This window comes from Salvelinus namaycush, chromosome 31, assembly GCF_016432855.1.
Source record: "Salvelinus namaycush isolate Seneca chromosome 31, SaNama_1.0, whole genome shotgun sequence".
NCBI classification, from domain to species: Eukaryota; Metazoa; Chordata; class Actinopteri; order Salmoniformes; family Salmonidae; genus Salvelinus; species Salvelinus namaycush.
Window position 1 is genome coordinate 46,308,641 of NC_052337.1, and position 26,135 is coordinate 46,334,775.

Consider the following 26,135-nt stretch of genomic DNA (forward strand, 5'->3'; position numbering starts at 1 on the left):
GTAAAAAGTCACAGACAGACAGACAGACAGACAGACAGACAGACAGACAGACAGACACTCACTCACTATCCTGGCCAACGTTTTTTTTTTTTTTTTTTTTTTTTTTTTTTTTTTTTTTTAAGTAAAATGGCGGGAAACGGGGGAACCCATGAAAAGCGCTTCGCCCTACTTTCACTTTGGATCTTTCTTCTTTTTCCTTGCTAGCTTTGTCTCTTTCTTTTTTATCCTTGACAACGGGAGAATGCACCGTTCCCGGAGGTACTGCAATACCGGGTCGATGCGTGGAGCGGACGGAGCAAGCCCCATTTCCGACTCCCTGTTCGAAAAATCCATTTAATATGTAGTCCCCCGATGGGGGACGTATCAGATATTAAACTGATAAGAACAGATTTTTTTTTTTTAGAAAAAATAATTTATTACCTTCTATACCATTCATTTTTACAAAATCATATTTAGCAATCAAAATCATATAATGGCATTCTTTACAATCTATTTACAAAATTAATCAACAAACCAAACCCTTCAGGGGAGCATCATCCCTCCCCGTCATACCTAACCACTACCTTTCCCTATCTCCCCGTCCCTACTCTATCCCCGTAAATCTCTAAAGCAATCCCAGCCCTAAACCCCCCTTCCACCTCTCCCGGGCAGCATGCTGCCCCCACTTCAACTCCTCCCTCTTCATCCTCCCCCTGAAATCTCCTTCCACCCTCCTCACTATCCCTCCCACCCCCCAATCTTTCCCTGTCTTAACCAAGTTCTGCCTGGCTTCCCACAGCCCCCGCTTAAAGAGACTCATGAGAAGCCAGAGCAGAAACCTATCCCTAACTGTACCCCTTGCTCTCCCTACCCCTCTCTCTAACCTAGCCCAAGTCAACACAAAATCCCCTCTTACCATTCCTAACAACACCCGTGCCCTAGCCCATACTACTCCGGCAAAGGCACAGTCCCAAAAGGCATGGAGCACAGTCTCCTCCCTGCCACAAGAGGATCTTGGACAGGTGGGGGATCGCGCCAAACTATGCCGGTACGTACCGGCAAGCACTTGTGGAGGCTCAACCAATTCAGGTCCTTGAGCCTGTTGTCCAGGCCCCGCGCCTGCACTCCCTCCCAGACCACTTCCGAGATACCCACTACAGGCGTCGGACTCCCTGCCCGTCTGACCTCCTCGTACAGGTGCCTGTGGTCTAAACCTACTCGGGCGACTTCAACCTCGGGGTGCGCACGCAACCACTTGGCCGCATGGCCAAAGTGCCACGGCAGCTGTTCCGCCCGAGGACCCGTGTTAGACCACACCATTACGCTTCTCGCTTGATACGAGAAGAACACCCGCAGGAGGTAACCGGACGGGTGCATCACCGGATGAGCCAGCTCCGTCAACACAAAGGACACAAAAATTGTGTCCAGCTTGAGGGGGAGGTGTGGTACCTCCCTGCCTCCCTCCCTGATGGGACAGAGCATGCGTGCCCTGGCAACCCACTCGTACCTGCCACCCCACATGAACTGAAACACTAGCCTTACTAGAGGCCTCCTCAGACAAGCCGGCAATGGGTAGATGTACGCCAAATACAAAAGAGACGGCAAAACATCCACCTTTAGGACCAGGACCTTGCCTACAAAAGACAAAGACCTAGCCTTCCACATCGCTAACTTCCTCTGTACCACTGCGATACCCTTGTTCCAGTTCAGCGTCGCTGAGCCGGAGGTCTCAAAATGGACCCCGAGAATCTTCAGGGCCCCGTTACAGAGAGATAACCCCCCGGGCACATCCGTCCTACCACGCCATCTTCCGAAAAACTTACCGGAAGACTTTGCATGATTCAGAACCGCTCCCGACGCTCGGGTGAAGTCCCCAATTATGGCAAGGGACCTTGTCAGGCACGAGTCCTTGCAAAGCAGCAAGGAAGTGTCGTCGGCGTACTGCGTCATCTTAACACGCAGCCCGCCACTCCCAGGGATCAGTAAGCCCTCCACCCCTGTGTCTGCCCTTATGGCAGCCCCCAGAGGCTCCATGTACAGAACGAAGAGGAGAGCCGAGAGCGGGCACCCCTGCCTGACCCCTGAAGAGAGGTCAAAAACATCACCCATGTGACTGTTTACACTTACCCGGCACCCCGCTCCGATATATAATGTACGGATCCATCCTATAAACTTCTCCCCAAACCCTAAACTACCTAACACTCTGAAAAGAAAAGATCTATTCACGCGATCAAAGGCTTTCGCCTGATCAAGCATTGCTACCATTAAGGGCAGACCTCTATCTTCTACCCAAGCGATGGAGTCCCTGATCAACTGTAGGTTCCATCTAATAGAGCGTCCCTCTACCCTGCACGTCTGATCCTCATGGACGACGTAGGGAAGGGCTGTGCGCAAACGGTCTGCTAAGACCTTTGCTAGCAGCTTATAATCTACACACAGCATGGTCAACGGCCGCCAGTTGCCGAGGTCAGTTGCTTCCCCCTTCTTATAAAGAAGTGACAGCACACCAACCGCCATTGATCCCCCCGGGACCCCCGTCTCAAGGATGGCTTTCAAGACTTCGAGGACTACCGGTCCAAGAATACCCCAAAACTTGAGGTAAAACTCAGCCGGCAGCCCATCCATCCCAGGCACCTTCCCTTTTCCCATCCTCCTAAGGGCACTCTCAACCTCTTCTAGGGAGATCTGAGCCTCCATCACGTCTCTAATGTCCTCCGGCAAACGCCGGGACAGGTGTTCTAAAAACACATTTCCCTGCTCTACATCTATTTCCCTCTCCTTAAAAAACCCCCGGAAATGTTCAGTTGTCACCCTGACCATTTCCTCCGGTCTTCTAACTATACTTCCATTTTCTTCCCTAACCCCATGCATTACCTTCCTACTCTGTCTAGCCCTAACCGACTTAAAGAACATAGCGGAACAAGTCTCATTATGTTCTAGAAAGCCATTATGTGCACGCTCGAGCCTTCCGCTCCTGCAGCACCCTGAGCTGCGCCTTCAGGGCTGCGGATCTCTCCCAGTCAATCGACCCGCCGAGGTTGCCTGCCTCGTATTCGAGTTCGATTAACCTTTGGATACGATCCACCTCCCTCCTTTCCTCCCTTTTCTTCCTCCTACAATACCCTATTATAAAGGCCCTAATCCTTACCTTAACTAAATCCCACCACTCTAACACCCCCTCACACATGGACCGGAGGCCTTCAAGCCCCCGAAAGAAACCAAAAAAGGCGTCAACGAAAGCTTGCTCCTCCAGCACATCCCGATCTAACTTCCAGTACCCCCTACCGAAGAGGCAGACTGGCGACCCCACCCGCAGGAGCACCCCGTCATGGTCCGAAAAGAAAACAGGCAACAAACGCCCAGACAACTGACCCAATGACCTGGATAAAAAAATATAGTCGAGCCTCCGCGCAACCCCCCTGGAGTTGCGCCATGTAGGACCGACCATTGTCGGAGCAGTGTGCAGGCCACCATCAACCAGTCCATGGCAAGCCATTAGCCCGGTGATGGCGCCTGCACTACTATCCCCCCCTACCCCTAACTCTATATTAAAATCCCCCCCTATCACTAAATACCTATTTGTGATACACAGGGGCGCCAGACAGTCCACCATCTCCCTCCTGTCTGCCGCCACCTGTGGCCCATACACCACCACTAATCTAAACTTACAATCCCTTATTGTGACATCCACCCCCAAAACCCTTCCCTGCATTATCACATATGACCCCTCCACCTTTACCTCCCTGTGCCCACACAAAATCCCTACCCCTGTTGAGTGCACCCCTCCTATACCCCATACCGATTCCCCCTTTTCCCACTCCCCCCTAAATCTACACACATCCCCTCCATCCCTCAGGTGAACCTCCTGTAAAAAACAAAAATCAAAACCCACACCCTCCAAAAAACTAAAAACCGCCCTCCTCTTAACAAAATTTCTTAAACCCCTTACATTTAAACTAACAAAAGTAAAATTTAACCCCATTTATAGCAATACAACTGACACACCAATACTTCACACCAAAACCCAGAACAGAAAAACCAAAACAGGAGACTCACCCGATGCTCCCCTTTTCCTCCATCTTGTTTCCCCAGGATCCACCACCCGTGTCTGACTCCCCCACCGTCAAATCCAACACTTCCCCCTTACTACTGGCCGGGGATAACACGTTCCCACACAGGTATTCTGTATTTCCCTCTATCAGTGCCAGCACCTGGCGATCCAGCTCCTCCAACGATGTGAAACAAGACGAAGGAGAGGGAGCCCACGAAGGACCTACCACTTCCCCCCCCCCCTCACTTCCACTCTTCCTCTCACTGTCCACAGTTTCCACCTTTTTCTTCCTCTTCTTCTTTTGTAATGTCCCCACGAGGCCTCTCTCCCCTACCTCCTCCACTCTCTCCCCCTCCTCTACCCCCTTCTCCTTCCTTTTCTCCCCTTTTCCCTCCTTCCCCTCCTCTCCCTCTCCCTCTGCCCCGACCTCCTCTCCGTCCATCTCCGCCATCACTCCTTCCATCCCGGCCTCCTCTCCTTCCATTTCAGCCATCCCTCCTTCCATCCTGGCCACCTCTCCTTCTGTCCCGTCCACCATTCCTTCTGTTCCAGCCCCCACTCCTTCTGTCCCGTCCACCACTCCTTCTGTCCCAGCCACCACTCCTTCTGTCCCGGCCCTCTTCTCCTCTTTCTCCTCTTCTCTTTCTGGTTTCCTTGGTGCAGCTCCTCCCTCTCTGCCTCCACCTTCTGCGCGCTCTTCTCCTCTTTTTCCCCCATCCCCCGCTCTCGCTCCCCCCCCAGCTGCAGACGCGTATGACCTCTTCCTAGCCGGGCAGTCTCTCCATAGGTGCTCCACCGAGCCACACCCGTGACAAGCCTTTGGCTCGACACAGTCCCTTGCCTCGTGCTCTATTGATCCACATATCCTGCACTTCCTTGTACTGCACGAAGCGAGAATGTGACCATAGGCCATACATCGCCTGCAGAACGGGGGCTGACGCGCATAAAACAACGTCCCCCTGTCAGCCCCCAGGGAGAACATGGCTGGGGGATGAAGGTACCCCCCAATTCCCTTAGGGTCCTCTCTTAGGAGGGCCTGATAACCTCTCCTCCCATTCCAAAATCCTAATGCATCCTTGAGGAGCCTTACTGTGGAGATACTATCCATATATCTCCCCAGAAAGGCCCTCACCTCTTCATCCTTAACGTAGGGGTTGTACATATTGATGGTTACAACCCGAAAATTGTTCATCGCCAGGCTCTTCACCTCATACAGGCACATCGGCCTCGTATCTCCCACCGCTCTCACTTTTTTAAGGATCTCATCGTGCTTGCACTCCGTGTAGAAGGCCACATCAAATGTCCCATCCAGAGAGTTGCCTTGAAGGCAAAACACGTCCTTTACTGTCAGCTTCAGCATTCCAATAAGGATTGTTCTCCCAAACGTCTCCCTTCCAAATGGCTCCACATCCTTTTCCCTCCACGCAAAACGCAGGGTATTTGCCAGTCCGATCCCCGGGACCGACCCATTCGATGACCTCTGCGCCATCTCCGCAAAGAGATCGACACTCTCCTCCCGAAAAAATCCAAACACAAATTTGAGAAAATGATATGATCAAAAATAATCAAACCCTTTTTCCGCCCTCCTATCTACGACCTTTTGACTCAGCGAGCTCTGGGGCACCTCGGTACCAAGCTTGATCTGAGCCAAAAGGCCGAGAAGCGATAACCCACAAATGGAACCCTGCACCCGTCGGGCACCCGGGGGTCTCGGCAGACTTTGGCGGTTGGTTGGTTTGGCAAAAGGTGGCGGCTCCTCCTCCCCCCCCCACCCACCCACCCACCCACCCAACCTTTCCCTGGCGACAGACAGGCGGGTGTTTTTTATTTTATTTTTTAAAGTCGCTAATTCGTCTTTAAGTCACTAGCTCTTTACGCCTAGTGCGACGACTATTTGTTCAAAGCCCGGCAAATACGCCAGTCGTCGGGCTTGAACTCAATTGCCCTTAGCGACTACTTGGGAGTGAGTGGAAAAATACACCCACCGCTACGATTCTAAGTCAAACGCATGAGCAAAAAGTCTCTGCATCATCTCTGTCAATTTCTCTTGAAACAAGATATAGCGGGCTCTGCCAGAAGCAAAGCCCTTCCAAAAATACGTTGAACTCATGAGTGTTCCTCTCCACGGAAGTCTTTAGTAAAAGGCGAAAGGCTTGTGCGTAATGAAGAGAAACCAGAGTCGTATGGAAGTCAGAGGTCGGGGCCCGAGACACACACACTGTGCACTCTAGGCCGGTAACTCGCGGGTGGTCACCCAACCCACTCTGCCAACTTTTCGAGGGCTGTGTGTGGGTAAAAAGTCACAGACAGACAGACAGACAGACAGACAGACAGACAGACAGACACTCACTCACTATCCTGGCCAACGTTTTTTTTTTTTTTTTTTTTTTTTTTTTTTTTTTTAAGTAAAATGGCGGGAAACGGGGGAACCCATGAAAAGCGCTTCGCCCTACTTTCACTTTGGATCTTTCTTCTTTTTCCTTGCTAGCTTTGTCTCTTTCTTTTTTATCCTTGACAACGGGAGAATGCACCGTTCCCGGAGGTACTGCAATACCGGGTCGATGCGTGGAGCGGACGGAGCAAGCCCCATTTCCGACTCCCTGTTCGAAAAATCCATTTAATATGTAGTCCCCCGATGGGGGACGTATCAGATATTAAACTGATAAGAACAGATACTACACTTGATCTTAGCCAAAAGGCCGAGAAGCGATAACCCACAAATGGAACCCTGCACCCGCCGGGCACCCGGGGGTCTCGGCAGACTTCAGCGGTTTGGCAAAAGGTGGCTCCTCCCTCCCTCCTCAAAAATGGATACAATAATTTTCCCCCTCGTCAATCTACACACAATACCCCATAATGACAAAGAAAAAACAGGTTGACATTTTTTCAAATGTAAAAATAAAATAAAGAGGGAAATATTACATTTATGACCCTTTAGTCAGTACTTTGCTGAAGCACCTTTGGCAGCGATTACACCATCGAGTCTTGGGTATGACGCTACATTATTTATTGAATACATTTTAGAATAATGCTCTAATGTAACAAAATGTGGAAAAAGTCAACGGGTCTGAATACTTTCAAAATGCACTGTATTTCCATATTGGCTGGCATTGTTTACTTAATGATCATTAATATTAAATTACAGTCCATATTGTTTGTCTGGTGTTTTTTAGAAACAGTTCACTAATAACCAATATCCTTTGCTGATATTGACTGAAGTACTGCTGCCAACTCATCCAAATCTGATAATTTGATGTCCTACATTAAGAACAAATTAACTTGACATCATTTAATTACAACTACATAAAATAAGGCTTCCCATCCATTGCATTAAGTGACAGCTCCACTTCAGGGAAGTGCACCTTCGTAGTGACTTATCAAATTTAAAATGCATTGATCTAAGACCTAGATCCATTAGTCCAAAGCTCTCCAACCCGGTTCCTGGAGAGCTACCCTTCTGTAGATTTTCAATCCAACCTCAATTGCTACTAACCTGATTAACTTATTAAGCATGTAATTAAAATCAGGTGCACTAGATTAGGGTTGGAGTGAACCTACAAGACATTAGCTCTCCAGGAACAAGGTTGAGAGCCCTGCACTAGTCCGTCTTCAACCACATAATTTGAGCTGCCACATTGTGTCAACAATGTTATGTTACTAACTGGTTGCTGTTAATCACAATGATATAAAATGTAACGGGGGCCGAACCACCGAATCCCTATCTTCATAAAAACATTAATTAACTATAGGGCGTTCTCCACAAAATTATTTATTTGAACAATTTACAAAAGTTCCGATTGGGAATTACAAAAATTTAAGTTCTGTTTTAATTATGTACATTCAGAATATTCTGTTGTCCTCCCACAGCAGGCACGCTCTGAAGGCTCCAATCCAGTGCTTGCAGTAGGCCTCTCCTGGGTCGTGTTGTACTGAGTGGAAGACATATTGTGTCAGCAGATGGAATATTGTGCTAAAGCGCCATAGCAAAAAATACAATAACCATAGGCCGTATATCTTAACAGTACCTGACACTCTCCAAATATGACCAGACAAAATCATAACGGAATGGAGAAGTACTTAACAAAAGTTAAGACCATCTGTGTCTAAACTCTGGTCCCCATCCGTTTAGAGTTGAAGATGTCGGTCTTACCTTTCTAGAGACCAAATTATACAGTGTGTGAAAGAGGGGGAATGTTAGTATTATAAAATGTATAACAGTATTATAAAATGAATTGATTCAAAGGAATGAGTGGCGCTGAAGATATAGCGTCCATTCCCTCATCCCAGTAGGGGAGTATCAGGGGTGTAGTAAGTCAGGTTGGAGTAGGAACGAGTGGCGCTGAAGATATCCTCCCGGATGGCGCAGTGGTCTAGGGCACTGCATCGCAGTGCTAGCTGCGCCACCAGAGTCTCTGGGTTCGCGCCCAGGCTGGGCTGAGTTCGCGCCCAGGCTCTGTCGCAGCCGGCCGCAACCGGGAGGTCCGTGGGGCGACGCACAATTGGCATAGCGTCGTCCGGGTTGGGGAGGGTTTGGCCGGTAGGGATATCCTTGTCTCAGTATGTAAAAATGTATGCACTCTACTGTAAGTCGCTCTGGATAAGAGCGTCTGCTAAATGACTAAAATGTAAATGTAAATGTAAGATATAACTGCCATAACCCTCTGTAGATTGTCAACTCCCAGGCTGCCTCTGGGGCTTTCCAATGGAATTATTGTCCGCAACAGTTCCATCTGTGTTGCTGATGTTGAACTGGATGTGTGGCACAATCACCCCTTCCGACCAATAAAGAGCTGTGGCGCCAGTGGTTGGAGGAGGCGCTGAGGTGGTGGTTGGAGGAGGCGCTGAGGTGGTGGCTTGAGAGCTGATGGTGGTTGAATTTGGGGCGAACAAATCCCTTACTGCTGTCAGATTGGCCCTCTGCAGTTGTTCGTCTCGGGTTCCCTGGCAATGCAGAGGTGACTGCCGTTGTTCAGTCCTCAGCCCATGGTGGTTCCACTGACTGGCAAACACAGCAAGATCTCTGTTCACCTGTGGCAGGAACACAAAGTGCAGTGCCCACAGGTCCACCTCATTGTTGATGTCGATGATCTGCTCCGTCTCCAAGAAGGTGAACAGGTCATGGTAAACGTTGGGGACTCCATGCCAGACGTCCCCCCACAGCCGCTCTAGCCTCTGGTTGTGAGTGCTCCTTCCTATGAGGGCACTTCCCCTCTCACCACCCCTGAATTGCTCCATGAAGGCACAGATGCGGTTGTCTTCACCACCCGGTCACATCTCACCCGGGATGGTACTCCGTAGCTGGTGATTGCTGCTTCGAATGACTCCATGACTGTGACACTCCTGTTGTTGTCAGAGGCCTTCAGAAACACAACAAGTCTGCTGTAACCATCCACAGCACCATGGATAACAATCCTACACCTAAAAAACAAGATACATTTGTTATACAAAAACTTATTTTTTCTCTTCTAGTGACACCATTCTGTTTTTATTATTGATAACATTATTACAGTGCCTTGAGATGAGGTAGTCATTCAAAAATCCTCTTAAACACTTATTGCACACAGTGTGAGTCCATGCTACTTATTAGGTGACATTTTTATTCCTGAACTTATTTTGGCTTATCATAACAAAGGGGTTGAATTGACTCAAGACTTTTTAGCTTTTCATTTTTAAATTAATTTGTAAAAAAAAAAATGTTAAACATAATTCCACTTTGATATGATGGGGTATTGTGTGTAGGCCAGAGACAAAGTCTCAATTTAATCCATTTTAAATTCCGTTTGTACCAAAACAAAATGTGGAAAAAGTCAAGGTGTAAATATTTTCTGAAGGGACCATATAAGTAGATAACATTGTAAAAAAACGAATGATTTAAGTTTGTAAAAACATGTAGTAATCAGGAGGCCTAAGCATATGTACTTACCGGATCAGCTTATGGTTGCCATCAATGTTCCACAAAGAATTTGGGCCTGCAACTCTGTACTGCCTCCGGTGTAGCCGATGCTGCATGGCTCTCCTCGCAGCTCTCTGGAGGTTGACATGGATCAGACTCTGTCTGACCCTCACACGCTGGACTCGAACACCTTCTCTTAAGCGTGCCGTCACAGACTGCACCAAGTTCTTCATTCGGCCCTATCAGCTCTTTGATCCTCTCATCCAGCTGAACAACTGACAACAGTGGGTAGGACCTGAAAAGCTGAAAATGACTACCGTAATTTCCGGACTATAAGCCGCTACTTTTTTCCCACGCTATGAACCTCGCGGTTTATACAATGACGCGGCTAATTTATGTTTTTTTCCCCCCACAAGATTCATGCCGCCAAAAAACTGAGCACCGTCACATAATGTGACGTAAATCGAGCGCGCTCAAACTTGCCATCATTCTGATTACGGTAGTCATTGTCACCCTCATCATGGCAAAGACACGGAGAAATGCATATGATGCAGCTTTCAAGTTGAAGGCGATCGATCTGGCTGTTGGAAAAGGAAATAGAGCTGCTGCACGGGAGCTTGGCCTTAATGAGTCGATGATAAGACGTTGGAACTGTGCAGATCCGACTGAAAGCCAAAACAATCGCCACCGCAATGAAGTTTGACTTTCTTGGTAGGCTACTGTTTACTGCTATTTATTTTTGTTACAAGCCGTGTTTCGTTTAAAAGCCTATTTATTTTTGTTACAAGCCGTGTTTCGTTTAAAGGCTGTGTAAAGTTCATTTGTTTCAATGTACCGGTAGGCACTTGCGGCTTATAGACATGTGCGGTTTATTTATGTACAAAATACATATTTGTAAAAAATTCAGTGGGTACGGCTTATATTCAGGTGCGCTTAATAGTCCAGCAATTACGGTAAATACAAAAAGAACACAAAGATACATCAGGAATGTGATCAAATTTAAAGAGGATGTAGACATCTCCCTCGTGTTACAATTACTTTATTCAATTACGATAACTTACCTCATGCGCCGCTTGACCACAGAGTGTGACACTTTGAGAACATCCGCCATTTGTCTGATGGTCATATGACAATCTATGAGGAACTCAAGCTGCTCCTTGTGGATGTGATACCGCCTTCCCTCCAAAGGCGCTTGATAGGCTACTGAAATAAAAAAATACAATAGATAATTACAAAATACACTCCTAAAAACTTTAGGTTAAAAGACTATAAGCACCATATATAATTTAGGAACAGCATTACAGGCCAACCAAATGTTTTTTTCATTGATTAACTTGACACAGGACACTTACAGGACAAGTAATATGATACAATCTCAGTCAACAAAATATTATACAAATGTAACAAGCCATCTTCGTAAGGTTCCCGTTGTTGGATGTCATTTGCCTCTTGTAGGAACTACTCTGCAACAGCAATTACATTGCTGGCTATCTCTTCCAAACAATCAAATGACTGCTTGCCCACCGAAGGCTCCACAACATGGTCTCTAGCCTGAAAAATAGACCGCAGACCCGATTGGTCCAGTGACATTTTATTTGTATGTAGTTAACCCTTAAAGTGTTCTCTTGTCTAAACGTTGCCAACTCTGAGCCTCCGACCAATGAAGACAACCGTGCATTGACAGGCGATGCAGTTTTAACTAATGTACTTTAGCTACAAACTATCCATGGCAGGTAGTTAGGTAACGTTAGAATTATTTTATGTAGTTACTTTTTTTTGCAGCTTTTACACCACTCACTCTCAACACCTACGTTAGCTAGGTAGCTAACATTAAGTTAACGTTACCTGGCTATTGATGGTTGAAGTCCATCTCTTCTGTCCGTGAGCAGCAGTCTGGTGCAATCAGAGATGGTAGACATACAATTTTCGAGAAATTGGGCAGCCATTATTAACTAGGTAGCTAATTTTACCTCGGAAGAACAGAAGTTGAGTGAACGTCTTTCATCAATACCTGAGAACTGGGCGGAGTCCAAACGAACTTTATGCAAATGTTATCATCAGTGACTAAATCTATGACTCATAGCATACGTATCGGTGAATCGTCGTGACATATGAAATAGAAATACGAGTGAGTGTAAAATCAATGTGTAATAACTATGTAAAAAATAATTAACGTGTTAAATTATTATGTGACTTGGAGTCATATTCAGGTCCTGATTGGTCAAGAAGCTTATTTGACCCGTCAAATAGTGTTATTTGACACGTTAAATAGTGTTATTTGACACGTTAAATAGTGTTATTTGACGTGCATCTTTTTGACACGCAAAGACCCAAACGGCGTTCCATACCAACCGTATGGAACGCCGTTTGGGTCTTTGCAAGGCTGCTCTGTGAAGTCTAAAGAATTTGGTAATAGCACACACATAGTATGACTATGTTTGCCCAACCTGGTCGCAGAGCATTTCGTATTATTCTGTATGGAAATCCAAACCTCCATTTAGTATGATATGTTTCGTATGGTTCATACGACAAATGGTTACTTAAAGCAAAAATTAAAGTACAGTGGTTGGTCAGGGTAGACAGGTGGGCGTATAACGTGAACGTCTAGCAACCCAAAGGTTGCGAGTTCAAATCTCATCATGGACAACTTTAGCATTTTAGCTAATTAGCAATTTTAACTACTTACTACTTTTAAGCTACTTTGCAAATACTTAGCATGTTAGCTAACCCTTCCCCTAAACTTAACCCTTTTAGCGAACCCTAACCTTAACCCTTTAAGCTAACCCTTCCCCTTTAAACCTAACTCCCAACCCTAACCTTAAACCCTAGCCTAGCTAATGCCAACCAGGTAGCTAACGCTACCCACCTAGCTAGAATTTGTAGCATATCATACGTTTCACAAATTCTTAACATATGATACGTGTACCAAATTTGTAACATATTGTACGTTTTGCAAATTTGTAACATAATACGAATTGTAACATATGATGGACAACCAGAAATGAATACATACCATACGAAAGGTAACATATCATACTAACTGCGGTGTCTCAGATTTACATACAGAATACATACTGACTTGCCTAGTTAAATAAAGGTTCATTTAAAAAAACTACAATACAAAATGCTCTGAGACCAGGTTGGTCTGCCCCCAGAACAAAATCTAGTAGATGGCCAGCATGCATGCAAAATTTGGTTCAGAGACTACTGAGCTATATGAGTTGCATGTTTCATCACAATATTGTTTTGAACGTTCGTTTTAGGACTGCCAGGACAGCCAGCTGAACATTTCCTCAATACATCCTCAATAGGCACTGATGAAGATTTGGTCTGAAGTGCAATACTGTGGCTTAAAAACACGATGCAATTTCTAAAGGCGGCAATTTATTAGTAGCAAAACCTTTTGTCTTCATTTTGATGTCTCCAGAATGACTTTAGTTGCAGTGTAACGTTAGTTAGCTAGCTAAGAGATTGAGTGGAGACCATCAGATTTTTTCTTACAAACTTTGCTAGCTAATGACAACATTGCCATCTGTCTAAAGTAAATTCGATGACATGATAATGGCAGTCGTTTCCTACTAAATATTTGCCTACTTTAGCAATGTCATCGTATTTTGAAGCCACTATAGTGTAATTTAGGCGAAACAGTCATAGCTCCCATTCAAAGTCATTTACTTTTGGTCATCAATGTGGCTGTAGAACGTTGATAACAATGCCAACCACTCGACCGCATGATGGAGTTGCAACCCATGAAAATGTAAGCTCCAATTCAGATACCTACTGACTTTGTCTCTACCAATGTGATCAAGTTGCTTGTCTCACGCAACATACATTACAGATTACATTTACGGAGCGTGTCTCTCTCTCATTTACTGTCACCGTCTCTCTCTCAGGCACAGACCTATCAGGAAAAGTGATCATCTATGGGAAGGGTTTTGTACGATTAGAACCGAAGAGACACCGAGTCTTCAACTGTCTGTCTGACTTACTTCACCAACCTTACTCTATGGACCACTCCCTTCTTTGGACCACTCTCTTCTTGCTCAACGACATCTGAAGCTATCACGAGATATCAGGCGCTTCCAGTATTAGGCACCTTCAGCTTCTGAGAAAAGCACCAGCCAGCTATAAAGTGTATCTTAATAACTCCACAAGGCTGCAGGGCCAGATGGATTACCAGGACATGTACTCAGAGCCAGGCCATTGGTTTTAGAAGTGGCCGGAGGTGTGGGGGTCCTCCCTAGTAATTTTTGGGGCATCTAAAGCTAATTTCTACACAATCTAATACAACCCTTTGTGGTCACTTTTATTGTAAGTAAGAATAGAATATGTTCAGGGCCTAAAATGAACCCCCACCAACTGCAGGTAGATTTTGGCAGTGTTGAGTAAGATGTCTATTTCACTAGCCACGTTGATAGGTGGTCAGGGCTCCACAGTGCCAGCATTTCACTCACTTGTAAATCAAAATAGTAAAGTATGATCTGCTGTTTTGTTTCATAGCTGGTAAATGAATCGCACAAAGTCAAAGAAATACGAATTCCATATTGCCTATCCCACCTTGCGCTGCAACACTGTCTGGCTGGGGGTTGTGCGCACATGAAAATCAGAGTGAAAGATACATTTTTAGAAGCGCTGCGCACAGATTAAAAGTTAGTCTAATTTACTTGAAACTAAAGTCTACTGGAGGGACACTTTGTCCTTGTGTCTCTTGGCTATTTACATTGTTTTGTTCAGATGAAATTATTATAGGTTTCTGTTATTGTATCAGGATAGGCTATCCCATGCATTAAATTAAATTGAAACAGTAAATGACTCCACCAAGGCAACATACATAATGTTCAATATGTGTATGATTACATTTTCATAGCACAACATCAAAAAGAAATACAAATTATAAACCCCAATGAGTCATGCACAACCCATGTCCAAATTACTTAAAGCTTGCTTAATAACCCGTTGGCGCTAAAAAAAAATATAAAAAATTACGACACACATACAGTCCAGAAGCACCTCACGTTGTGATTACTCACTACTTGTAGATATTCCTTCAGCGAAGTATGGCAGTTCCTTGCAGGTTTCCTCACAAAATCCACAGCAAGCGCCGCTGTCAATGCAGACAGTACTCGTTAGCCGTAACCGATATCCCATGGGAACATGAACTCGTTCAGCTTTCACAAGCAATTATCTCTCGGTGGTACACGATGCTAGGCTAACCTCAAGGCTGTCAAATACGTCCACGATGAGACGGTAGCTTCAGTCTTTACTAAGTCTTAACAAAATTATAACAACCCTCTTATAAAATAAAATCGGTATTTCCCTTCTTGTCTTATTAGGTATGGGTTTTGTCGTCTTTATTTATAATTTTCTTCACCAACGGTCCTAATGTAAAACGTCCATCCTTTTCTCAACGTCTCTTTCCCTCTCTTTTTTCCCCAAGCCTCCCATTAACCAAGTCCACTCTCCCATTGGTCACAGGTTAACAAGCGACCTTATTGGTCAAAACTTAAACTTCAAATCAAACCCAACTATTCACTTATACATTAAATAAATATTTATTCAAAAAGAAATGCATTAACAACATTACAATTTAGGAGCAATTCAATCACTTTTTAAATATAATTCCAATTTATTATAACAAATAAACTCAATACTGGTTTTAACAAGAATAAACTCAATACCTAGTTCAAACAAGGGCATTATATGTATCTTGGTTATCTGTAAAATCTATTGGTAGCTAAATCCCTAGAAATTACGGACCATGTAAAAAATGGTTGGCTGGAATGCCCTCACCCGTCTGAGCGGTTGGCTGTGAATGCCTTCACCCACTATATACTTATAACTGATTGTTTTGGCTCTGTCCGGTTGTCAACGGAAATATGGGCTGGGTCTGTTTATATTTTTTTTGTGGGGGACTTCCGGTTAAACTTTTTTGAGATTGGAGTGCAGTTGTGCAGTTGTGCACCTTTTGATTTGCACCCACCTCCTATGAATGAGGAGTCTCTTCGGCTTTGGCTCAAAGCATTGAACTTGAAGAAACCACCAAACCGACCCTATGTGTGTTCCTATCACTTCGTGGAGAAGAGGCCGACTGAAGAGCATCCTTTCCCTGAGAAATGACTAGCCTAGAGGCTCCAGTTAGGCTGGACTCATGACATTTTTAACAATGCTTTTTTCTGATAAAAAAACAAGTTCATTGTATCCGCCGTGGAGCCCAGTTTCATAATACTACCATATCCCAGCTGCTTGCAATAGTTTTTAAATAATCACAAAAAACAGGCCTTATTTTAGGGCATTTTTCACCCTGCCAGCTCCTGTTAGTTCTATTGAGCACCGTGGCACCAACTCACTTTCCGAATGTTCTATTCCCAGCCCATTGTTCTACGTCACAATGCCTGCTTCGCTATTGTTGGCAATGAGACCTGCCCACGTTGTAACGTAAACAACAACAAAAAATTGCTTATGGAACTCTGAGGTCGTCCCATTGTTTCCTATAGGGGAAATATACAGCTGAAGTCGGAAGTTTAAATGTATTTGGCTAAGGTGTATGTAAAGTCAGTTTTTCACAATTCCTGACATTTAATACTAGTAAAAACTCCTTGTCTTAGGTCAGTCAGGATCACTACTTTATTTTAAGAATAATGTCAGAATAATAATAGAGAGAACGATTTTATTCAGCTTGTATTTCTTTCATCACATTCCCAGTGGGTCAGAAGTTTACATACACTCAATTAGTATTTGGTAGCATTGCCTTTAACCCGCCTTTGTCCTCCTATTATGCCTAGCACACAGTGTCCCCCCCCGGGTCACCCTGTCCCGTCTTGGCTAAAGGCCCAGTGGGCACAAGTGTGACAGTATGCGTGTGAACAGCCTTTGCAGATGTATTTCTTACACCTGCAGCACGCGGTGTGTGTCTTGGCGTCCTTCTTGGGTGGGCAGAGCTGACACCTCTTCCTCTTACTCGCCCCCAGCGGGGCGGCCGGGGCAGCGTCGGCGGCGACGGCCGGGCCGGCGGCTTGCTCCCGGGCTTGCGGACGAGCCTCAGCGGATACATGCTCGCCCTGTATGACTTTGACAAGTGCGGACGCGGCTTCGGTGCGGGGGAGACGCTGCCTTCTTTGGATCAAGGGCTTCACGAGCGCCTTTCCGAGCTGCTCCAGGAACACCCTCCTCTTGTTCCGCTTCCCAGGCATCCAGTCGGGGTTGATCTTTCGCCATATGACAAAGGCGTTGTAGGAGGACACGTCGAGGATGTTGTGGAAGATGACCACGAGCCAGCGGGCGGTCATCCGTCTGCAGCTGTAGGTCCCGACCACCTTGTCTAGGTTGTCCACGCAGCCCTTGTTGCAGTTGTAGTCTAGGATGAGGGCCGGCTTCCGGTCTCGGCGATCGCTAACGTCGGGCTCCGCGTGCCGCGTGCTCAGAAGTAGCACGTTCTTATTTCTCTTTGCCAGGTAGGACACTAGAGTGGCGGTGGGCGTGAAGGCGAACCTGGAGGACCAGACCTGTCTGCCCTTGGACTGGAGCAGCGTGGGAGGGAGCTCGGGCTTGTTCTTTCGCACCGTGCCCACCATGGTGAGCTTCCTCTCGAGGAGCCGCTGCCCGAGTTCGTAGGAGGTGAAGAAATTGTCACACGTGACGTTGTGACCGCCCGGCAGTCCCTCGGTCAGATCGAGGACGACGCGCGTGCCCTGGTTCTTCTCGGGGCCTCCGCCGGCCGCCTTGCCGGTGTACACTTGCATCTTCCAAGCGTAGCTGGACTTGGCGTCGCAGGCCACCCACGACTTGATGCCGTATTTGGCCGGCTTGCTGGGAATGTACTGTCGGAAAGGACAGCGTCCTTTCGGCGGGGAGAGGGGAGGGAGAGGAGAGGGAGAGGAGAATAGCAGCGCCATCGTTACTGGCTCACCATCAGGGCGCACTGCGTTTACGTTACACGCAGCCGCCGCTGCCCGTGCTACTGCCCATTGCTACTACTGCCCATTGCTACTACTGCCGATTGCTACTACTGCCCGTGCTACTACTGCCCGTGCTCTCTATGCTACACGTACATACACAGTTACATTGACTGCTACCGCTCTCTATGCTACACGTACACACACAGATACATAGACTGCCCGTGCTCTCTATGCTACACGTACATACACAGATACATAGACTGCCCGTGCTCTCTATGCTACACGTACAAGCACAGATACATAGACTGCTACCGCTCTCTATGCTACACGTACATACACAGATACATAGACGGTACCTCTGAACGGGACAAGTTGTTCGTCCACCGTCACTTCAGGCCCCGGGTTGTAGAGGGCCTGCAGCCGCTCCTCCCACAGGTCCCACACCTCTCTTACGTCTCGCGGGTCTCGACTGGCGGTCGTCGAATCGCAGCAGCCTCGAGTACTTGTGAAACACCTTGAGCGGCATGGTGGCGCAGAACACGGTCCTGCCGCTCTCGGCGTCCCACAGGCTGGCCGCGGCCTCGCCTCGGGACCTGTAGACGCCGGCTAGGATCAGCAGCCCTACGTAGGCGCGCAGGTCGGTGGAGTCCATGGGTCGCCAGCCGTCACCGTATTTTCTCACCCCCTGCAGATTCGTCATGTCCACAATTATCCTTTCTATCGCCGGTGTGACAAACAGCCGAAAGGTGGACGTGATGTCGAGCGCTCGCGACGCGGCGTAGGCCGTGGGGCCCGGCGTCGCGGCAGGGTAGGGCCGGCGGATAGCGCGGGGCCGGTCCGGGCCGCGATAGGCCACGGAGGACCATTTGATTTTGCCGTTTTTTGACAGCAACGTCTCCCTTTTTCGCTCTGGCTCTCTGGCTCTGTCTCGTTCTCTGTCTCTGGCTCGCTCTCGCTCTCTGTCTGGCTCTCTGTCTCGCTCTCGGGCAGCGGCCGCGTCTCGCTCTCCATCTCGCTCTCCCTCTCGCTCTTCCTCCGAAGAGGAGCACGACCGCGAGGCCGAGTCGTCTTCGTAGTCGTCCGCGTCGCGCTCGGGGTTGTATTCCTCACCGTCTTCATCTTCCGAAACGTCCTCCTCTTCGGAATCGCAGTAGTCTTCTTCGTCTTCTTGGTCGACGCTGGAGGATATCTGTTCCAGGACCTGAGCCGCGCTGAAACCAGGACTGCGAGGCGTCGTAGGCGGAGGGCTCGGCGGGGTCGTATTCCTCATCGTCCTTGTCCTCGTCCTCATCATCGTCCTCATCTTCTTCTTGTTCTTGTTCTTCTTCTTCTTCTTCTTCTTCTTCTTCTTCTTCTTCCTGACAATATTAGCAGCCTCTCTACGCCCTGCTTACAGTCGTAGGCGGAGGGCTCACGCTCGGCGGGGTCGTATTCCTCGTCCTCGTCGTCGTCGTCCTCATCGTCGTCCTCATCTTCTTCTTCTTCTTCTTCCTGACAATATTAGTAGCCTCTCTACGCCCTGCTTACGGTGGCACGAGGCACGCGAATGGACGAGGAGCGTGGTCGGCCCTGCCTGCTCCTTCGGCCCTTCGGCCCATCCCGTACGCTCGGCTGGCCTCCCCGTGTGATAGCACCTAGGTCGTGCACTGAGTTCTTGGGGACAACTGGTGCCTGCCAGGGTCACTCTGACCTGGCCCAGACAGAGGGAAACAACTCCTAACACAGGCCCTGGGTCACTCTGACCCAGCCCAGACAGGGGTAGGAGGGTTACAACATACACCTTGCTAACGCTGCCAGGGTCTCTCTAACCCACACAGACACTGGGAATCAACTCGTAACGCTGGCCGGGGGTCACTCTGACCCGCCGAGGCAAGGGGAAGGTTGTGTAACAACAGCCATACCCAAAAGGCACAATATCCACAACCAATGGAAGGTAGTTTGGAGGGGGGCGTTTATAGAATCAATATCCAAACTCACACGGGGCCCAAGGGCCCGTTTGGGACAGAGGGCCGTATTCACATAGGGCCCTTGCCCGGAATGTGGCGCGTGTCAATTTTGGGGCAGGACCTTTGACTAGTATCCAGCAGGTGGTAGTGTTGGGTCACTATGACCCGGCCCACACAGGGGTAGGAGGGTTACAACATACACCTTGCTAACGCTGCCAGGGTCACTCTGACCCCTCTGACGTCACTATGACCCCGCCCACACAGGGGCAGGAGGGTTACAACATACACCTTGCTAACGCTGCCAGGGTCACTCTGACCCACACAGACACGGGGAAGCGACTGGTAACGCTGCTCCGGGGTCACTCTGACCCCTCTGACGTCACTATGACCCCGCCCACACAGGGGTAGGAGGGTTACAACATACACCTTGCTAACGCTGCCAGGGTCACTCTGACCCCTCTGACGTCACTATGACCCCGCCCACACAGGGGTAGGAGGGTTACAACATACACCTTGCTAACGCTGCCAGGGTCACTCTGACCCCTCTGACGTCACTATGACCCCTCCCACACAGGGGTAGGAGGGTTACAACATACACCTTGCTAACGCTGCCAGGGTCACTCTGACCCCTCTGACGTCACTATGACCCCGCCCACACAGGGGTAGGAGGGTTACAACATACACCTTGCTAACGCTGCCAGGGTCACTCTGACCCACACAGACACGGGCAATCAACTCGGAACTGCCCGGGGTCACTCTGACCCGCCGAGACAACGGGAGGGTTAAATTGTTTAACTTGGGTCAAACGTTTCGGGTAGCCTTCCACAAGCTTCCCACAATAAGTTGGGTGAATTTTGGCCCATTCCTCCTGACAAAGCTTGTGTAACTGATTCAGGTTTGTAGGCCTCCTTGCTCGCACACGCTTTTTCAGTTCTGCCCACAAATGTTCTATAGGATTGAGGTCAGGGCTTTGTGATGGCCACTCCAACACCTTGACTTTGTTGTCCTTAAGCCATTTTGTGTGTGTGTTTTGGAGTGTCAGTGTAGTATGTGTAAGTGTATGGTTAGAGTCCAGTGAGTGTATATCGAGCTTGTGCAAGAGAGTCAGTGCAGAAAATAATAACAAATATGAATAAAATAAGGGGGTCAATGCAAATAGTCCGGGTAACCATTTGATTAACTGTTCAGCAGTGCTATGGTTTAGGGGTGGAAGCCGTTAAGGAGCCTTTTGGCTCTCTGGGACCCGCTTGCTGTACAGTAGCAGAGAGAAGTCTATGACTTGGGTGGCAGGAGCCTTCAACAATTTTTAGGGCCTTCCTCTGACACTGCCTGGTATAGAGCTTGAAGAATATTGAAAAGAATAATGGGCAAATGTTGCACAATCCAGGTGTGGAAAGCTCTTAGAGACTTACCCATAAAGACTCACAGCTATAATCGCTGCCAATGGTGCTTGTACAAAGTATTGGCTCAAGGGTGTGAATACTTATGTAAATTAGATATTTCTGTATTAAATGTTCAATACATTTGCAAACATTTCTTAATATATGTTTTCACTTTTTCATTATGGTGTACTGTGTGTAGCTGGGTGAGAAAAAAACATATATTTAATCGATTTTGAATTCAGGCTGGAACACAACGAAATGTGGAATAAGTCAAGGTGTATGAATACTTTCTGAAGGCACTGTAGACAAGGATGGGGGCTTGGGGTTTTGATGGGAAAGGTCTAGACTTTACAGGGAAGGACCATGGTTAGTAGGGTTGGCCTTCATTCCATTTCAACTCAATTAACTCTGAAAATGAAGTTCAAATGCAGTTCACTCAGTTCAGGAACAACAATATCATTGAATTGGATTTTCTACGTTTTCAAATGTCCAATTACTAAATTGGCTGAGTTGAGCCAGACTGGAATGGAATCAGAGTTTTGCAGGCAGATCACCCGTGATACAAGTCAGTATTCGACATCCATCCATGGCTGAGGATGTCAGGATATGACGTTGAAACCGGCCACTAGGGGCAACAGTGAGCGCTGTTACCTTTAAGTAAGTTTTGTTTTTTCTAGGACATTATGGATGTGGATAAGCATCTGCCTCTGATTCCAAAGGTTTCATGGTTGAATCCAGCGATAGAAAGTCATTTTTGATCGTTTTGTTTTAAGCTTATCCAAAACCTTACCCCTTACCTTAACCATTTGGAATTAATGCCTAACCTTAAGATTTCGGAGTTAATGCCTAAACTTAACCCTAACCTTAAAATCCGGAGAGTTAATCCCTACATTTAACCTTAAACACTTTGAGAGTTTACGTTTGGAACAACTTTGAAATTTGAGAAACATGGATAAACGTCTAATTCTGATGTGAGACTGAGATCTTGCAGGAATTTTGACTCTTGCTGATAGATTTGTGGATCCAGGATCACATGTTGGGATGTGGCTCCCTCTAGTGGTGCTTTTCCATGTAGACTTACCCACACTCCAGGGTTTCGCTAGTGTTTTATGTTAATGTCAGCTCTAAAGACTTATGGCGAGGGTATCAACAATCTCCGCATCATTCAAGTCTGTTGCTTTGTGAGAAGATGTTAAAGTTCACAGTTAGCCATTGTTATGTAAAATACAGCTGAAAAGAACACAGAGCATTGCCTTGGCCTCACTTGAGTGAGAGCAGGTCTACCAGATCCATGGGTAAAATACTGGGGTAAATCCTGCATGTAAATGCACCATTAGAAGCTGTTTGTAGAAACCAATGGTTTAAACTCTTGGTGGTCGTGTTTGTGAGGCACCATCTCTTACTTGAGCATTATTTAGGTCACTGTAAACAAGGGCAACAAAGCCCAAATCCAGTGATAATCAAACAGAACAAAAAATACAACCACTGTTGTAATGTGTGGTGGAAAGAAGCAAACATTATTTTTGTCCCCACCAGTGACTACGCTTCTCCACTTGTGCTCTAACTAGCTATCCCCCTTTCCCTTTCTTTACATTTTCTCATGAATGGATTTCACATGAATTCTTGGTTAGTCCCATCTATGCAAATGGTATGTCTGGCACCTAGTGGTGTTTTGCAGTATGACATGACTGGAGTCCTTTCTATCTCTGTAACATGCTGACCAGACCAGACGGGTCGCGTGCGCGAGCGTTGCAAAATAAATGTACACATGTTATTCAATCATTGCAACCACACTGAGCATCTGCTTAGCCAGGTGCTAATATAGAACATGGTTCTATTTGGGACACTGGACGCGCTGCAAATCCTGCATCTTCCATCTCCTCATTGGTTTTAAGGAGCATATATCAAATCAAATTTCAAATCAAATGTATTTATAAAGCCCTTCTTACATCAGCTGATATCTCAAGGTGCTGTACAGAAACCCAGCCTAAAACCCCAAACAGCAAGCAATGCAGGTGTAGAGGCACGTTGGCTAGGAAAAACTCCCTAGAAAGGCCAGAACCTAGGAAGAACAGCCAGGTGGACTGGGGACAGCAAGGAGTCATCAGGCCAGGTAGTCCTGAGGTATGGTCCTAGGGCTCAGGTCCTCCGAGAGAGTGAAAGAAAGAAAGAAAGAAAGAGAGAACGAGAGAACGAGAGAAAGATAGAGAGAAAGAAAGAGAGAAATAGAGAGAGCATACTTAAATTCACACAGGACACCGGATAAGACAGGAGAAATACTCCAGACTTAAGAGACTGAAAATAACAAAATGTCTATAGTTTTCCTCCCCAATTGTTTGTTGTGCTTGTTTGCAAGACCAGCACTCAGGCCTTGGAAATGGAACTGGCAGCCAGGTCATAACCGTAACCCAATGAAACTGAGGGGTCAGATTAACAAATGCAATTTTATCCATTTGTATGGTAAAAAAATATACAACATGAATGCACAAGATTTGTTTAAAAAAATATTATACTAGAATTCAGCCATCAATGAAGTCATCGGAAGGAGACCAAGGTGCAGCGTGGTGAGCGTACATTTTCTTTTATTATTGTAAATGTCGCCAACAAAACAAGAAACGAAGAAACAACCGTGAAGCTTAACAGGGCAATAGTGCCACTAACAAAGATAACTACCCACAAATGCGAAAGGAAAAAAGGCTGCCTAAGTATGATTCCCAATCAGAGACAACGATAGACAGCTGCCTCTGTTTGAGAACCACATCCGGCCAAACACAAAGAAATAGAAACCATAGAAAGAAGGAAACTAGAATGCCCACCCAAATCACACCCTGACCAAACCAAATAGAGACATAAAAGGGCTCTCTAAGGTCAGGGCGTGACACCGACACAAAACTACTGCAGCATAAATACTGGAGGCTGAGACAGGAGAGGTCGGGAGACACTGTGGCCCCATCCGACGATACCCCCGGACAGGGCCAAACAGGCAGGATATAACCCTACCCACTTTGCCAAAGCACAGCCCCCACACCACTAGAGTGATATCTTCAACCACCAACTTACCATCCTGAGACAAGGCCGAGTATAGCCCACAAAGATCTCCGCCACGCCACAACCCAGACAGGAAGATCACGTCAGTGACTCAACCCACTCAAGTGACGCACCCCTCCTAGGGACGGCATGGAAGAGCACCAGTAAGAAAATTTATATAAAACATCCCCACTACATTTTTTAAAATGCTCACGAATTTCTACAAAATGAGCACAAATGTATATTAAACATGGCTACAAATTATGAAACGAGCTCACGAATTGTAAAATGTCCACGTACTGTAATATACATCCACTATACTTTTAGTTTTGGATGTTATGATGATATTCCCTGGAGGTCGGGCGCCACAGGGCAGGTGCCCTGCATGCCCATTCAAAAAATCTGGCCCTGATCATCAAGTTAAACCACAGGTATTGTTCTTTCACATCCTCACACTGTCTTGGAGGATAAAACTGAGACTGTAGCCAGCTTCCATTTTACCTAATTTTATTGTCCAAAGAATGTTATCATAGTCCAGAAGGTTAGGATGAAAATCCACAATGGCCTCCCGGGTGGCGCAGTGGTCTAGGGCACTGCATCGCAGTGCTAGCTGCGCCACCAGAGTCTCTGGGTTCGCGCCCAGGCTCTTTCGCAGCTGGCCGCGACCGGGAGGTCTGTGGGGCGACGCACAATTGGCATAGCGTCGTCCGGGTTAGGGAGGGTTTGACCGGTAGGGATATCCTTGTCTCATCGCGCTCCAGCGACTCCTGTGGCGTGGCGGGCCGGGCGCAGTGCGCGCTAACCAAGGGGGCCAGGTACACGGTGTTTCCTCCGACACATTGGTGCGGCTGGCTTCCGGGTTGGAGGCACGCTGTGTTAAGAAGTAGTGCAGCTTGGTTGGGTTGTGCTTCGGAGGACGCATGGCTTTTGACCTTCGTCTCTCCCGAGCCCGTACGGGAGTTGTAGCGATGAGACAAGATAGTAATTACTAGCGATTGGATACCACGAAAATTGGGGAGAAAAAAATAAAATAAAATAAATAAATAAAAATAATCCACAATGTTGGTGCCATACAGGAGCACTGACCAATCTGCCTCCAAAAGAGGACTGCTGCTTTTGAGGATGGTGTGGAGGTTGATGATCTGAGCACCCCCTGAGATGGTGAGTATGGTTTCAGTAGACCACTATTGAGCTGGTAGATCAGATAGGAGCTTCGAGGAAAGGTAATTTAGTGCTTTGAATGTGGTTCATATTGCCTTATCGTGGATTCAGGACTTGGACAAGGAGTCAATGCAGTTTAAAGATGCATTTACATGGGGGTTTGGATGATAATGTCAAATTTCTTAGAATGAGCGAAAATATTGGAGTTTGGGGACTGGAGGGGATGATAGTCGAGTTGGGAAATGTGCAAATATTTAGATACAAATATATAGTCAAGTTGGGGATTATTCAGATATTCCTGTTGAAAAAGAGAAAAGACAAAGATATAATCTTACAGTGATGACGGTGAATCAACGTGGAAAACACAATTGGATTTTTTTCACCAAACTTTTAAACAACATTTTTGGTTGATTTCACATTTTGGTTGATTTCCCAAATTTAAATCAAAACTAGACATTGAACTGATGTCTGTGCCCAGTGGGATTGGATTTCTGTAATCATATCAGCTCATTTGTCACACTTCTTATAATCATCCAGAGAGAATGTACCTTTCTTTGAGGTTAACCTTTGAGATGACCTCCCTCAAGGATTCTCGCTCTTTCCTCGGAGCGAATTTGTCCCACATTTTAGCAAAGTCGCCATTGGTGGCCACGTTTCTCAAGATATTGCGACCATGATGCCTGTGGACAAAGATATTAATATCATCTTAAACTTGCAACATATCAAAAAAAAATCTGCTGTCTGTGATTAACAAACAAAAACATAAATTCATAAGCATGTCAAATAGCCTACAACCGTACA

The 26,135-nt window shown here is 46.7% G+C and overlaps 2 non-coding genes and 1 pseudogene across 2 annotated transcripts; all 3 read right to left on the reverse strand.

Annotated features, from left to right (window-relative positions):
* Positions 1-236: 236 nt before the first annotated feature.
* LOC120026648 lies at positions 237-413 on the reverse strand (annotated as a pseudogene).
* Positions 414-6,095: 5,682 nt separating this feature from the next.
* Positions 6,096-6,212, reverse strand: LOC120026571. Its single transcript, XR_005473144.1, has one exon. It is a non-coding gene; the product is annotated as a U5 spliceosomal RNA (small nuclear RNA).
* A 338-nt stretch (positions 6,213-6,550) lies between these two features.
* Positions 6,551-6,741, reverse strand: LOC120026634. The gene has a single exon (XR_005473203.1). It is a non-coding gene; the product is annotated as a U2 spliceosomal RNA (small nuclear RNA).
* Positions 6,742-26,135: the final 19,394 nt, after the last annotated feature.